The following is a 15287-nucleotide window of genomic DNA, read 5'->3' as shown; positions in this document are numbered from 1 at the left end:
ATACTTTAAAACATAAAACATACTTTTCTTATAAAAAAAAAAATCAACATACCTTGGAGCTAAGGAGAGCTGTGGTTATTCAACCAGACCAGCTACAACCTGCAGAAGCCTTAGATTACAGACACAACTCACAGTTGCTCTCTTTAACAGAGCAGCTAACCTTAGCTCGAAGAGTAGAGGCAGCAAGCTGACCACAAATGGGTTATTAAATTAGCAATTAAGTTCTCAACAGTTCACTCAACTTCAGTGCTTCTTTCAACAAGCTTAACTGCAGCTCTGTCACTCAGTCAGGTTTAGTGAGTTTGCTGTGGGAAATGAGTCTCTCCTGCTGTGTGAGAAAAGTTGCTGCAGCAACAGAAAAGTGGTAATCGCTTTACTTTAGTCAACCAGAAAGTGTGCAGAGAAGCTGAGGGTGCACTAAAGTCTCCACTGAAAGAGAAACAGACAAACTAGGAAGATGAGAATTGTTGACATGTGTTTATTAAAATTCTTTAATTATCACAGTTATCATTAATACAGATGTATTATAACAAAGCACTGTTTGTTTGTTCGTTCATCAGAATTTTTAAGTTAAGAGACACTGAAAGTTTTAGTGTAAAGTAGGTGCTAGCATCTCTGTAAAACTGTATAACTGTTACAAGTTAATGTCCACTTTCATCCAAAACTCCACAAATTTGAAAGATGAGCACTCACTGTAGTACTAGTTGGTCCAGGAGGAATAAAAGCCTGAACTCTGAGAGCTTTAGTCCATCTCTCCACCAACCGACCTGACTGAAATAAGCTCCATAAGCCTTACCAGAAGATAAAATCACTCTCTAAGCTGAGCTGTTTTCACTCTGCAGGAAGGTTGTATTAAGAGATTGTGATCTCCCCGCCACCGCCCACCACTGCCACCTTGCATAGTACCAGTAGATCTTTCATCAAGTATTCCCAGCTCCTTAACAGATACTTTCCCTCCATATGGGCCAAATTAAATCTGCTAATGTCTTCTACCTGGGTACTTATTTGGTTCCTTGAGGTGAAATGGAGCAGTGTAAGTATCTATACCCATCCTACAGGCTGATGTATGAGTCAGTCATTGTCATGAAAGCTCTCCTTTTACTAGTTCCCTGTCCTTGAAATTTATAGCACCTCGCAAATGTGTTCATACACGACTGCTCATGGTCGGACGGTCAGACACACTCGCCGTGTGTTTATAGCTCTGTGTTATTCATCAGGGTCAAAGTATTCGTCTCGCTTGACTGACATCTGTTTGAGCCAAATATTAATTGCTTGATAATTGATGTGCACATCATATAGGCAGGGATATTACTGAGGGGCTTAGGTCACTCAGTAATGCACGTTAATGGTTACCAAATAACCTCTGCAGTACTTGATACTGAATGCTCAGGCATCCCAGAAATGATGACTGCTTCATGTTGAATGGAATAAAATAGCATTTTATTGTCATTGTACATGTGCAATGGAATTGTGGATTCAATAAATCACTGAATCATGTCGAATAATAACTCTTTATGTTCAACACTGAAAGCCATGAAGGACTAAAAGTGATAGGCTTGACTTTCACTCATTTGTGATCATTTACTTTGAGTACTCACGCCATAAATGCAGTGTACCACAGATAACTCCAACTATAAACACTTCATTTACTAAATTCCTTCGTTTTAAAACAGTTTCATTTGATATTTTTCCTACTGCTTGTGATTGTGTCCGTGATCCAGAATATCCATATTTAGATGAAAGGTTGGGATGCGAAGCTGCCGCTAACAAGCTTAGTGAGCAAAGTGTTTTTTTAAACTGACGGTGCACATACACCATCTTACTGCGTCCTACTGCTGGTGCTAAGTCTAATAAAATAACCGAATTTTGAGCACTTTCTCCTCCAGTCCACATGTGTCCTCTGGCATGATACTGAAATATCCAAGCTGCATCCATTAGAGTGTGTCTGTGTGTGGATAATTAAGGTAGAATATGCTTGGGTAGAAAAGTGCTTTAGAAGTGCTTGTGTATTTACCTATAGAGAGTAAAATTGTGAACCTGTGCGTTTAACGAATGAAGCTGGGGATTGGTCTGGTGTTGTTACTCCAAAATATTACATATTCTTACTTTTTAGAAAATTTATGCATTGCATTCATTAAATAATCCCTGGAGACATCAATTCACTACATGTGACATGACTTTAGCATTAGAGTGTTACACAGCCTAAAATATATTGTTAATTTTTAGTTAGCAATATAAACCCCTCTTCTAAATGTGGGAATGGCAGATCTTCAGTCCTCACTGGATCCTTGTCTCGCAACAGTTAGTGCAACCTGGCTTGAGTTTATGTTTCCGCTTCCCTGTGAGAGAGATCCGTACCTGTTACTTGAGCTTTTGAAAACTGTGGAGAGCCACAGGCGAGTCTGGGAGTGTCACAGCTGCTCTGATCATTTGGAAACTTTTGTTATTCGCTGTAAATAAACACACTACACTATGATTCAGAGCGCTGTGTGTGAGTCCTACCTGTGTCCAATCCATGATAACAACACTGACTCCAGATCACTGTTTCCTGCTGAAGATCAGGTTCTGGCTGTTTAGCAGGGTTCAACATACAGTGAGCTTTAACATCACTCTGGGTTCTTTGCTAACTTTGTACAGTGGAACACCGGCTTACGAAGACCCCATTTAACGAAAAATTCAAGTTACAAAGGCACTTAACGGCAATATGCCTGTGTAATGAAATCCGCTGGCTCTGATTGGCTGAGCCCAGAATGCCCAGAATGCCTTCTGAATCATGTGATAACCCCTTGGCTTTCGTACTTGCGTTTCACTGTTCCACGTGAAAGACGTATTGTTGTTGCAGTTAGTAATTAGCCTATCGTGCATTAACGTAAATGTCAATTTTAGTTTTAATGTTTAGAATTAAATTCCATAATGTTATGTACATGTACGCGTATGTATGTATGCATACGTATGCTTTCTTCAGCCTCCACCACCTCTGCCACCTCCTCCTCCACCAAGAACTTCGTCTTCAGCCAGCATCGCCTCACTCAAAAGGCGATGGAAAAAGGTGCTTCGACTTATGAAAAATTTGACTTACGAACGAATTAATTTTGTAAGTCGGGGTTCCACTGTATGTATATATATATATATATATATACTGTATGTAGTTACTTTAATGTGGTGACGTCCAGTAAAAACAAAACTAATGCCTCAAGTCTTCGAAAGTTGTAGATTGCTCCTCCTCCCAGTGAGCTGATTGTATGTGCACGGATTTTTGTTTCTATCCACCCATCCTGCAGATAATTAAGTCAACTTTGCAACACAGGTAATAATCTAGCCTTGTAACCGTGATGTGATTACTGATTTTAGCACAATAATGGGTTACATTACTGTGTTGTAGCAGTGGAGCTGAAGTTGCCTGTTAGAGAAGATGATCATCTGCTTGTCCAGTCAGGGGATAACAGTTTGTTTAATGACCTCCTCTCCACCACAGCTTCATAATTGTCCTGATTGAAGCCAATCGCAAAGCCCAATCAGTAAGGGTGTTCCAATCACCAGCTTTGTTACATTGCATTGTGTGGCACTCCCTACTGAGGGACCTCATCTGGACTACTTAGGTCCACTTTTTGGGGTGACCGTGGCTCAGGGGGTTGGGAAGCGTATCTGTAACTGGAAGGTCGCCGGTTCAATCCCCGGGCTCTCTGTCCTGGTCGTTGTGTCCTTGGGCAAGACACTTTACCCTATCGCCTACTGGTGTTGGCCAGAGGGGCCGATGGCGCGATATGGCAGCCTCGCTTCTGTCAGTCTGCCCCAGGGCAGCTGTGGCTACAACCGTAGCTTGCCTCCACCAGTGTGTGAATGTGAGAGTGAATGAATAGTGGCATTGTAAAGCGCTTTGGGTGCCTTGAAAAGCGCTATATAAATCCAATCCATTATTATTATTACTCTCATTAGCTACAAAGTTACCATACCTGACATACATGTGAAATGAAATCCAAGGTAACATTTCATGAATAAATAAAGTTTCTTTAGATGGTCCAGTCATGTTTTTTTAATAGTCACAAAAAAAATCAAACAACCATCAGTTTTAAGTTCTTGCACTGGGTTTCTGTATGCCTTTGGTTCACCCTCAGTAATGATAAATTCTGAGGGTCTGAATTGATCAACAACCTCTGGATCCTACAATTCCCTCAATTTCAGCCCAGGTTCGAGTTTTGTTAAAGCCTCTTTCCTGGTCACTATTTTTCAGCTCCACATTATATCCTGTTCTTTCTGTTAAAATTCGATGAGTCCAAGTTGAGATTTCTCAGCGGAGTCATTCAAGTTAGGCATCAACGGGTAAAACATTTCCCTGTCATAACGTTCGATTGGGGGAATCGGTGCCCTGTCTTTAGATTTTTCTCAGTAACCAGAGCAGCTTAGAAATAAAATCTTATGTTTTTCCTCACACGGATGCATTAGCTCTGGGGGAGCTGGCTCATTCATTTTCCATTTTGTAAAGATCATATGCTTCTCAGTTTTATTTCGTTCCTTTTCCAGCTGGATGCCATTGTAAAGTCATCACTAAGAACTTCCATTCAAAGTCAGGAAGAATTCAACAGCAGCATTTGGAGCTGTTAGAGGACTTCTCATTCACTGCCCTCAGCAGGGTCTATGCAGCTCTTTTAGGCACCTTCAACATTGATTCACAGAAGAGCACAAAGCTTTCTTTACACTGCCGTGTGAAAAAGGTCTCATATGTGCTATGCGGCCATCATTGGTTGATTCTGTGTTATTATGAATGTACAGTTCGTGGGCTGCAAACACCACCAGAGTCAAAGGGAGGAACGTGGTTACACGTGTCAGTCACAGTTACGAGAGCAGGCAATGCTGTCTATATTCATGAGCACTGTGATAACATAGCTGTCAGACTAGGCCTTGAAACTTTTTTGATTGCACTCGTAGTGTTCATGTAGCTGCGTTGTCAGCAGAGATTTTTCAAGAGCCAGATGGAAGGTAATATCCAACAGGGAGACACTTCAGTACCTTTATGTTATTCAATTTAATCTGCAAGTCGGGTCTGTTTTTCAGTTTGGTTACTTTGACCAAAACACATTTAAGTTCATTTTAATTTATACTAAACAAAACAAAAACAAAACATTTACACATTCCTGAGAGCAAATTGATACAATAGTTTTACAATGGTGTTGATAGGGTTAAAAAAAATATAATTTTGGGTCAAAATGTGTAATCTGTGATCATAAACATTTGTAATCTGACTGATTGTGACTGATGAAAAATACAATTGTGCACAGCTGACTTCTGCTTCTTTCTAAATTTATATTTTTCACATAAACATTTATGTTGTGCTTTGTGTTTGAGCGGTCGAAGTCACGAGAAGCCAAAAAATCGTAAATATCTCATTAGTTTTTAAGCTGATTGCTTCTGGTCATGAATTATTAAGTTTTCCTTTTACAAAGTTGAGCAAACCCTGTCAGTGGGTCATTCAAATGAACTCAAGCATCATTAACGCAGCCTATTTAAAGCAATCAGTGATACAACTTCCAGCCCTAGAAACAAATGTAAACACTTCTCTGTTTATAGAGTAAAACTGAGGCTTTGTCAGTGATGGAGAGGTTGGAAAGCCCCTGACCACACAAAAACAGCAACTACGCTGCTCATTGACAGCTTGGAGGCTCTCCTCTCCAAGGACATTTCCAGGACTTTTTTTTTAATGGCATGAAAAATGTTTTGTATTGAATATATTGGCAAAGTGGTGCAGCAAGTACAGTGTATGCAGGCCCTTTACTCATAACAGCACACAGGCTTTGGCACAGCCATATACTTAAATGTACACCATTTCAAATGCAGGGATGAAAACAGTTCGAAATATTCCAAAATTACCTAAAACCGTAAACATAAAGAAGCAACAAACTCTGTCATTATGTTCAGGCTAACCACTCATGTTATTATTGTACGACAAAGACATAAACGGAAGTTAACAGCTAATGCTTCTCTATAGTACAGTGAGTCATTTTATATTGATATTATAAAGTCAGTTTGTAGCTGTGTTTGCACTGCAGAATTTGTGCATATCACAGGTTTATTGTCCTTTTGCAGTAAATGGCAAACACCAGAAAGGCTATTGGGATAGTATTAACCCAATATCACCAAAGGTTGTGCCTGATTTGATTAAATATGTACGAGTGTAATAAACTTTTCTTATCCTATAGGCGTGGTGATCTGTACATGACACTGCTCCATTTTACAAGTTCTACGCCAAAAAAACTTTGACAGCAGTGGCCTAAATTAGCTTCTTGGTACCATGGGAATTTGTTTTCATGGAAGGTTGGTGAACCCAACTCAAAATGAATGTATATAGGATGTTCTTATTGCAAATCTACCATTGAATACTGCAGGTGCTGCTATTAAAAATCATTCCAGTGTGACTGTGTGTGGGTGGATATGGATGGGTACATGGTTAGTATGTGTGTGTGTATGTGCATGTGTTGTGCATTTCTGTGTTTGTACAGTTTGAGTGTGCGTATATTAAGTCACCTACCGTTTGCACTGAGCCTATTTTGAGCTTTAGTGAGTCTCTTGAAAAAACTGCAAAGGTGCTCTGAGAGCAAACCTTTCAGCGACTCCTCTGCACACTTCCCCTCTTGTTAAATCTTTATCTTTTGTTACTGGAGCCTAAAAGCACTCATCAAAAACACACAGGACACTAAAACCAGGGCGCTTTTAATGCAGGTGTTATTTCAGATTCACAAGCAGGACTGTGTTTCAAGAGGATCGCTGGCCGGGAGCGAGTGTCTTTGTAAACCGTGAATGTCCAGATGAAGTAAAAATGTCAAAGCCTTAATGGACTTGAATGTTAATTGAGGCATTTATCACAATGTTGAATCAAAGCTCTTACAAGGACATGGAAATGGGCTGCCCGGACCTCCCTGGCCCTGCCTGGAGTCCTCGAGGGATTGTCAGTGCAGCTCATGTTGAGTATGTGTTACAACATCCTGAGTGCTGTGGCCTTTAGGGGTTCTCCTCTCGACCGGCTGCAAATGAAAAATGAAAAACAATTCGATACAACTAATGAAAAGTAATGAACTTCTTTCGTGTCGGAGTGACAGGAAAACACAAAGTGATGAATCTGACAGCGTAACCTGGCCAGCGAGCGCACTCCAACTGTGCCAAGCAGGTAGCCTGGCTATAAATCACTTCCCTGTAGAGAGAATTGAAATAAGAGCTGAAGACCACATGCAGCTGAAGATGAAATCATCAGTTTAACAATTCCAAAAACACTGAATGTTTAGTTTGAAATTTCACTGTGATTAGTACCACTGATGCGATTCAGTTTAACACTTTCCTTTCTCATTATTAACTTATATTTATTATTAACTTTGTGTTTTATTGCATTTCTTGCCCCTTCTGTATTCCTGCTGTTTTTGTGCCATGACATTTTCCATTTTATTTTGTGAATCCCTTTATGTGCACGTCTTTGGTTGTTTTCTTTCCTTTGTTTTCTGCTCCACCCTAATCGTTTTCTCGTGTATAAATAGTCCTTGATTTTTGTTTGCCAGCTATATGAACCTATTCTGTATATACAGGATGGACATAGCTAACATGACAACAGCCACTGGTTTGTGAAAAGACCATTTAAAGCAGGGGTGGGGAAACTCCAGGCCTTGAGGGACGGTGTCCAGCAGGTTTTAGAGGTGGCCTTGATCCAACACAGCTGATGAAAATGGCTAAATTACCTCCTCAACATGTCTTGTAGTTCTCCAGAGGCCTGGTAATGAACTAATCATTTGATTCAGGTGTGTTGACCCAGAGTGAGATCTAAAACCTGCAGGACACCGGGGCTTGAGGCCTGAAGTTCCCCACCCCTGATTTAAAGCCTCAGCTTTGTTGCTATGACCATCACCAGTTTGGACGATGATTGGCTGTTGGTACAATTAACATCAAAGTTACTGTAAAAATGTTATTCATCAGATATTTGCATTAAAATTCTCCAAAAGGGACAAACACAGTAGTGAGATCAACTTCAGTGCCTGCTGCTGGCTTATCTGTCTCCTTGTGTGCCGCATTTAGGTTGTCTTTAAAACATCTCTTTCTGCTAAGATTTGTGTGTAAAAATACTGGGCAACAGATAACTGGACAAGTTATCTGTTGCCCAGTATTTAAAAACCAGATGTCTACAAACTTCTAAAAGTTACTGCAGGCTTGTAAATTTGGCAACAGCCATAAATAACTGTGTGGTTATTATTTTTTATAGGCTGAGCAGTCAGTACTTGCTGTAATTCAGTCATAAGCAGATAACCAAGTCGATGAGCTGATTCTTTAACTCCATTGTTCTCTTTGTATGACACTGTGAATAAGGAAATGTCAAATCTATCAAGGATAGCACTCTTTTTTTAATCACAGGAGCTGAAAATGTCACATCATTATGACTCAAGAGCCATGACAACCTTGCTGGAAAAGAATCCTTTTTATATTGTTGGATCATAATGAGCTGTGTGTTTTGCCTACAGCTTCATCAGGCCTGATGATAATGACATACAGGTTTTGCCCATTAAAAACTAATGAAACAAAGCAGATTTTTCTGTGCCAGTTCAGTTTTTCCAGGTTTTTAAGCTATAAATGTTCTAACCATTCTTGTTTCTGTTACCAGCACCTTATGGCTGTTAATTTCTGCATCAACAAAAAGTGAAAAGTATACTTACCTCAACTAAATACCAGTCATATTTTTAAAAACTATTATTACAGCTGAGGTGGTTCGGGCATCTGACAAGGATGCCTCCTGGGTGCCTCCTGGGGTTGGTGTTCCTGGCATGTCCCACCGGGAGGAGGCCCCGGGGCAGACCCAGGACACGCTGGAGAGATTATATCTCTCGGCTGGTCTGGGAACGCCTTGGTGTTCCCCTGGATAAGCTGGAGGAGGTGGCAGGGGAGAGGGAGGTCTGGGGCTCTCTGCTTAGGCTGCTGCCCCCGCGACCCGGCCCCGGATAAAGCGGATGAAGATGGATGGATGGATGGATGGATGGATGGATATTATTACAGTCAGATAATCAGAGCAAATTGCCATTTTATTTCTCCCCAGTAGTGAACTGACACACAAAAATCAGCAGCAGCAGCTCAGAGGAATATAACAGTTTGTGTTTCTTTCTATTTGGTGACTTATTGCAGTGTTGCTTAAATTTAATCCCATTCACTTTGCTGTTTTTGTAGCATTTTTTGTTTCTTGACATTTTTGTGTGTAGAAGAGAAAAAAGATGTCCTCATTGTTAATGCTCCAAACAAAGCTCAGACTGTGCAGCACAAGCCCTGAGGGGCAAGTTCACAGGCAGGGTTTCCTTGTGTTAGCTGGCTTAATACAACCTAAAATCAGAAGTAATGGATATCATAGTTTGTGGTCGTTGCTAACCCAGGCTGTCTGTTCCAGGCTCTGTTTGCGGTCACACATAGCGACGCACAGTGCGCCCTGTGCTTCAGCTGAGAGGAACACGTCACACTATGAAAAATCCAAAACAATAATAACATGTCACAAATAAGGCAAGAAAGCAATATTTATTCATACTTCCCCCCTGAGTGCATGCTCAGTGCTGCTGTTCTAAAGCTGCCACGTTAAAAGCTCTGTGACTTTAAACTTGATACATTTGAATATGTTACTCCAGAAGCTCATTTAAGTCTGGCATTGTCCCAAAGTGAAGAGCACCCAGAAAATAAAGTAAAATTAAAGTGAAATCAATTTTCTGCCCCCTGTTCTGTTTGCTGCAGTAAAAGCGTTGTATTGTTATCAGGATGAAGCATAGAAATCTAAACAATACATGCATTTTCTGCATAGTTACTCAACACATGTGAATTCCTGCAGCAACCGTTTGTGCTGTTGTGCTGAAGTCACCAATCTGTGTGTAATATGGCAGACTGGTATCACCTGCAGTTGACTCCCATGTGTTTGCTGTGGGACATTGGCACTAATATGGCTGTGATTGGTTGGGTTGAATCAGAATCAGAAAGACTTTATTTATCCCAAAGGGGCAATTAATTGAAGGCACGTGCATTTAATTGTACTTATACTTTACTCTACTTATATTTCACACTTCAAACACTGCTGCTACATTTCCCTGTCTTTCTGCACAGGCCAGGGCCCATGCTGCCGCCTAAAGGTGGGATTGGCGGCCTACTCCGAATGGGGTCTGGGAAAACAACTGCTGTTCCCTGTTGCAGGTGTCAGCGTGTTATAGAACATAGCTGATCCTTGCCTTGGACTGTGCGTTTTGTTCTTTTTGGAAGTGGGACAGTGACGTGAACTGTTCTGCTTTCCAGTATCAAGGCAACTGTTTCCCCTTAAAGTCAGGTGTTCTCCTGAATGTTGGCCAGGACTAGAACCAGTGTGTTATCTGTGGCTCAGCTGGTTTTCTCATAAGTTAGTGCAGCTGCTAACAATCTATCCCACTCTATATAGGGGCCACTCTTAAAGCATATTAACAGGACGAGTATTAATGAAACGCTGGTGCTGATTTTAAACTCAAACAGCAGGTTAGGTGTACAGCATGGGTTACACTGATGATTAGACTAGGTTAATAGAGAGACTTTGTGACATTCAAAACTGGCTTTAGGCTCAAAATACAAGTTGGGTCACCTGCCACTTTATTAGGTACATTTGTTCATCTGCTTATTTACTTAAATATCTGTTAATCTAGTAACGCAGTGCATGTAAACATGCAGGATGAAATTCAAACTGAGAATCAGAATGGGGAAGAAAAGTGATTTAAGTGACTTAGAACGTGGCATGACTGATGGTGCCAGATGGGCTGGTCTGAGCATTTCAGAAAGTGCTGAACTGCTGGGATTTTCCCACACAGCCATTACTGGGGTTTGCAGAGAAAGGTCCGAAATGGAGAAAATATCCAGTGAGCAGCAGTTCTCTGGGTAAAAATGCCTTATTGATGCCAGAGGTCAGAGGAGAATGGCCAGACTGTGTCGAGCTGATAGGAAGGCAATAGAAACTCAAGGAACCACTTTTTATAGTCAAGGTATGCAGAACAGCATCTCTGAATGCACAACACGGTGAATCTTGAGGCAGATGAGCTACAAAAGACCACACCAGGTGCTGCTCCTGTCAGCTAAGAACAGCAAACTGATGCTACAGTTCACACAGATTCATCAAAGTTGGACAATGTAAGACTTTGACCTTTTCCACTGAAACATTCAGAGTTTGGACAAATACCATTAAAGTATGGACCCATCCCAAGAATGGCACACTTTGGGCTCCTTATTTCTAGCTGAGCGTTGTTTAATGCCATGATGGCTTGGTAACCATGCAGATCCCTTTATGACCACAGTGCACCCATCTTCTGATGGTTGCTTTCAGCAGGATAATGCACCATGTCACAGAGCTCAGATCAAACGGGTTTCTTGAACATGGATTTAAATCTCTGAGGAATGTCTCCAGCACCTCGTTGCTGAAAAACACCATGAAGAATTGAGGCAGTTCTGAAGGCATGTACCTAAGGTGTACCCAACAAAGTGGTTATTGATCTTGTGGCTTCTTTTATTTTCAATAATTTGGTCTGTTTAAATTAAGTGCAAAAGTAAATAAAACACGTCTCCTGCAATAATTAGTGTAGAAAAGATCATTTGGGATACATTAAATGTAATGTTTGGTAAAAATGGAATTATTGGTAATGTATTGTTTTATTAAAGATAATATTTTATAGAAAGTTTAAAGGTAAGAAAACTGGAGAAACTGGTTGATTACTTAGTCCTCATTTTCTTTTCTGACATTGAACAACAAATAAAAACAATCCCGTTGCTGGGTTCACTTCCTCAGCCTGATGAGAAATGAAAATAAATAGATGCCGAGAGCTTAGATAAAAACAAATACCGAGGATGTTGTTTTACCATTTTCATGCTAATTATAGAGTGTGCAGTGAATTATTAAAAATTCATTTCATGTCACTGTTTGTTGCTCATTATTGAATTCATTGTCTTGAAACAAGCCTTAGATAAGGTTCACTTGGTTTCAATCTGGTCATCAGCTAGAGCAGATTTTCTCTTTTCTGAGTCGCACTCAGACCTAATCTACATTCCAGTGCTCGCTTGGTTGGACGTCCAGCTGTTCGCAGCATTTTCCCTGCTGACAGAGAAGGAGCCAGGCGCTGTTTTCTGCTGATAGCTCTCTTGAACAGCAGATAGAAAAGCTGAGCATCCCACTTACAGATGTTTGTGATCATCGCTCCAGTGAGATTAAATGCAAGCGAGACGGTGGCCAGAGATTCAACTCACAGAGCAGCGGCCTGGTCCTCGGGCGGCCTGCTGTATTGGTTTTGGAGGGCGAGCAGAGCTTTGGTGAAAAGAAGCTCCCTCGTCTGGGTAGAGAGCCAGTTTTCATGCGTCAGGGAGTTTGGGGCTAGATGTGCTACAAACGAGGGGTGAACGAATGAGCTTATGGTTCTATGGAAAAGTTCACACACTGAACAACTGACTTTAATACCTAGTGCAAGAGTTATGGTGTTGTTGTGAGTTGCAGTCTCTCCAAAATGTTAAAGCTCTCAGCCCTGCTTTGGCCAGTGATTTTGTTTCTTGGATGGAAGAAAGCCATCGGGGCTTTGAGATGTCAGACCTCATTGGTGTATTTATGGTGTGTGTGCATGCATGCCACGCTGTCTGTGAATTCTGCACGCTCACTTGTTAATGCTTGTCTGCCACGTATATGAGTTTTTATTAAAGGATGCATTCGTTTTTATCACGCTGTAAAATGTATTTGTCTTGTTTATTTTGACAGAACCGGATTAATGTTGGCAGAAAAATGTTAATGGCCAGTTACTGTGGCTTTTAAGAACGTCTTAGAGAATAAAGATGGAAAAGTCTTGTCCAAACGGAGAGATTTAGCTCAGTAAGCCACAGCATTGCACTGGCTGACATATTCCTTCATTACCATAAGCACGCACACTCGAGTTTATTTTGACTCATTCCCACATTTGCTGCCCTGCTGCCACTAATGGTTAGAGAGTACCAAATGTCTAATTATTCATGGCTGACAATAGTCCCTTAAGGTGTCTACACACAGTAAGACTTCAGAATTTTGTTTAGTTTACTGTGAGCTCTGTGTGGCATAGGTCTAATAAACTTGTACATGTAGGCTGTACAATGATCATTTCTACTGAATGCTAGACTACGATGACATCATACGAACATAGCTCCTGCTGCTACAACTCAACTTTTTTTTTTTTTTTTTTTTAAACATCCAGTCTGTTTGGTGTTGTTTTGGGCTGTTTGTTCTCAAGACCATTACAAATGACATGGGCTCAAAATGGGCTCTGGCAGGTGGAGGAACCATAAGATCCTGGCAGGTGGAGGAACCATAAGATCCTGGCAGGTGGAGGAACCATAAGATCCTGGTAGCGGTTCAGTTTTCAGTGAGGAAAAAAATGAGTCATCTCAAAACTACCAAACTTGTGAGCTCCAATTCACCCAGACTCTGAACAGGCTGTAGTCAGCTGACCTGTGCTGATCCCATAGATTGGCTGATGGCTCTGAGGTTTAGTTCTCTTTGTGGATTTAGCCAAATACATTTCACGATATATAAGCAGATGTTGCATGAGCTATCGTGGCTACTTTCCGATTGGCAAGTACTTCTTGTGAGCATCATCAGTTTAAATTCAAACTGACGTCTGCCGCCCTTGAACTAACCCGGTATGAGCGACACCAGGCTGTGATGGCTCTGACGGTCGAGCAGGTTGTGTGCTAATTGGACGGTTTGTGGTTTGATCCCTGAGTGTGATTTTTCACAGTGCATAGAACACATACATATGTGTCTGAACACGGCTTATTCTCACATAGCATGAAATTATTATCATTCAGTTTGCTGTGTATGTGTGAAATAACCAGATCATTTTAGCAAAACATATGCAGAGCTGTGCAATATATGCTTGGCGATACTTACGGAGAGAAAAGTTGCGTGTTAAATTACTTTGTGCTTTTGCTCCTGTGCTCTACCTAGATGCTGAAGTGAGCACAACTTTATTGACAACTGAATGGACACAGATCAGGCATGAGAGGAAAAAACCAGATGTGTGTATAGCTTGCAGGTGGGACCATGAGATGAATTTACTTTCTGAGCTCTATGAGATCACTTAGAAGGACGTGTGGGTAGAAGCACATACAAAAGGAACTCAGTTTGTATCGTTATGTATTAAACTGCCTGATTTGATTTATTTGTTATTACTTCATTAATTGCTCCCTTTAACTCCAGACAGTGATCATTTTTACCCTCATTCACAGTATGATCGCAGCCAACAGCATCACCAAGATCCTTGGGCACCTCTGGACTAACCAAGAAATTGCATTGTGGATACTTTGCTTAACACGTCCTAAACTCACCAATGTTTCATTAGCATTTTATCTGGACTACAGTTTCAAAGTTTTAAAGTTTTCCATTTTAAATGACAAGAAATGACTCTGTGCCTGACTGGCTGGACTTTACATAACTACATTCAGCTAATTATCAAGATCATGAGCTTTGCTGTATTACTAGTCCAATTAATCATCTGTCAGTCACACCATAGCAGCCTGTTTGGGCAAATTTTTGCACTGAATTAATAAGTTTCATGTCACTTAAAAATAAATCAACTGTGCTCGCTAACCCTGGAAAAAAGCAACATTATATTTCTGATATTTCAGCAGAATGCAAATGTGCTGGTAGCATATTTACCCTCAGGATTATAGATATGTGTCTGCAGTAACACTCTATGCTACAAATAAGTTGAGCAAACATTCTTCAGAAACATATTTGTTTTTTGTGGGGATGGTGCTCTGCGATGAATTTCAATTCTATGTTTTCAGTTTGATTTTTGTATTCTGACTGTGTATGCATGTGCACTACTGTCGCTCTGTGTATCCAAACCTTGCAAAAACTAAACAATAATAGAGTGAATATCCTTCATTGCACCAGAGTATATATGTGGTGTTTGTTTTTTAGGTACAGTGATTTGGGATTTCCATTTACTCATTTTTGCTGTCTCTAGATCGTGTGTTCTGAACTTGACTTTTGCTCAGAATAGATTAAAATAAAGCGTAGAATTAGTTTAAAAAAGCCACAAAGTGAAGCTTAGCCCAAAATCCCAACAGATAGGTGATGACATTTATTTCCAACCCACATCAGCTCAAGGCTCAGGTAGAATATTTTTTGTTGGTAAATTTAATTCAAAGCATACTATTTAAGCTGTTTTACCGGGCCTACAGTTGCTGCGGCATCTGAAAGTCACTTTGCAATTCTGCTCATCTTCTTCATGATGTGTTTGGATCTTCTATGCTCTCCAAGC

This window comes from Maylandia zebra, linkage group LG11 (genome assembly GCF_041146795.1).
Source record: "Maylandia zebra isolate NMK-2024a linkage group LG11, Mzebra_GT3a, whole genome shotgun sequence".
In the NCBI taxonomy this organism is placed as follows: domain Eukaryota; kingdom Metazoa; phylum Chordata; class Actinopteri; order Cichliformes; family Cichlidae; genus Maylandia; species Maylandia zebra.
Note: the sequence above shows the minus strand (reverse complement) of the source record.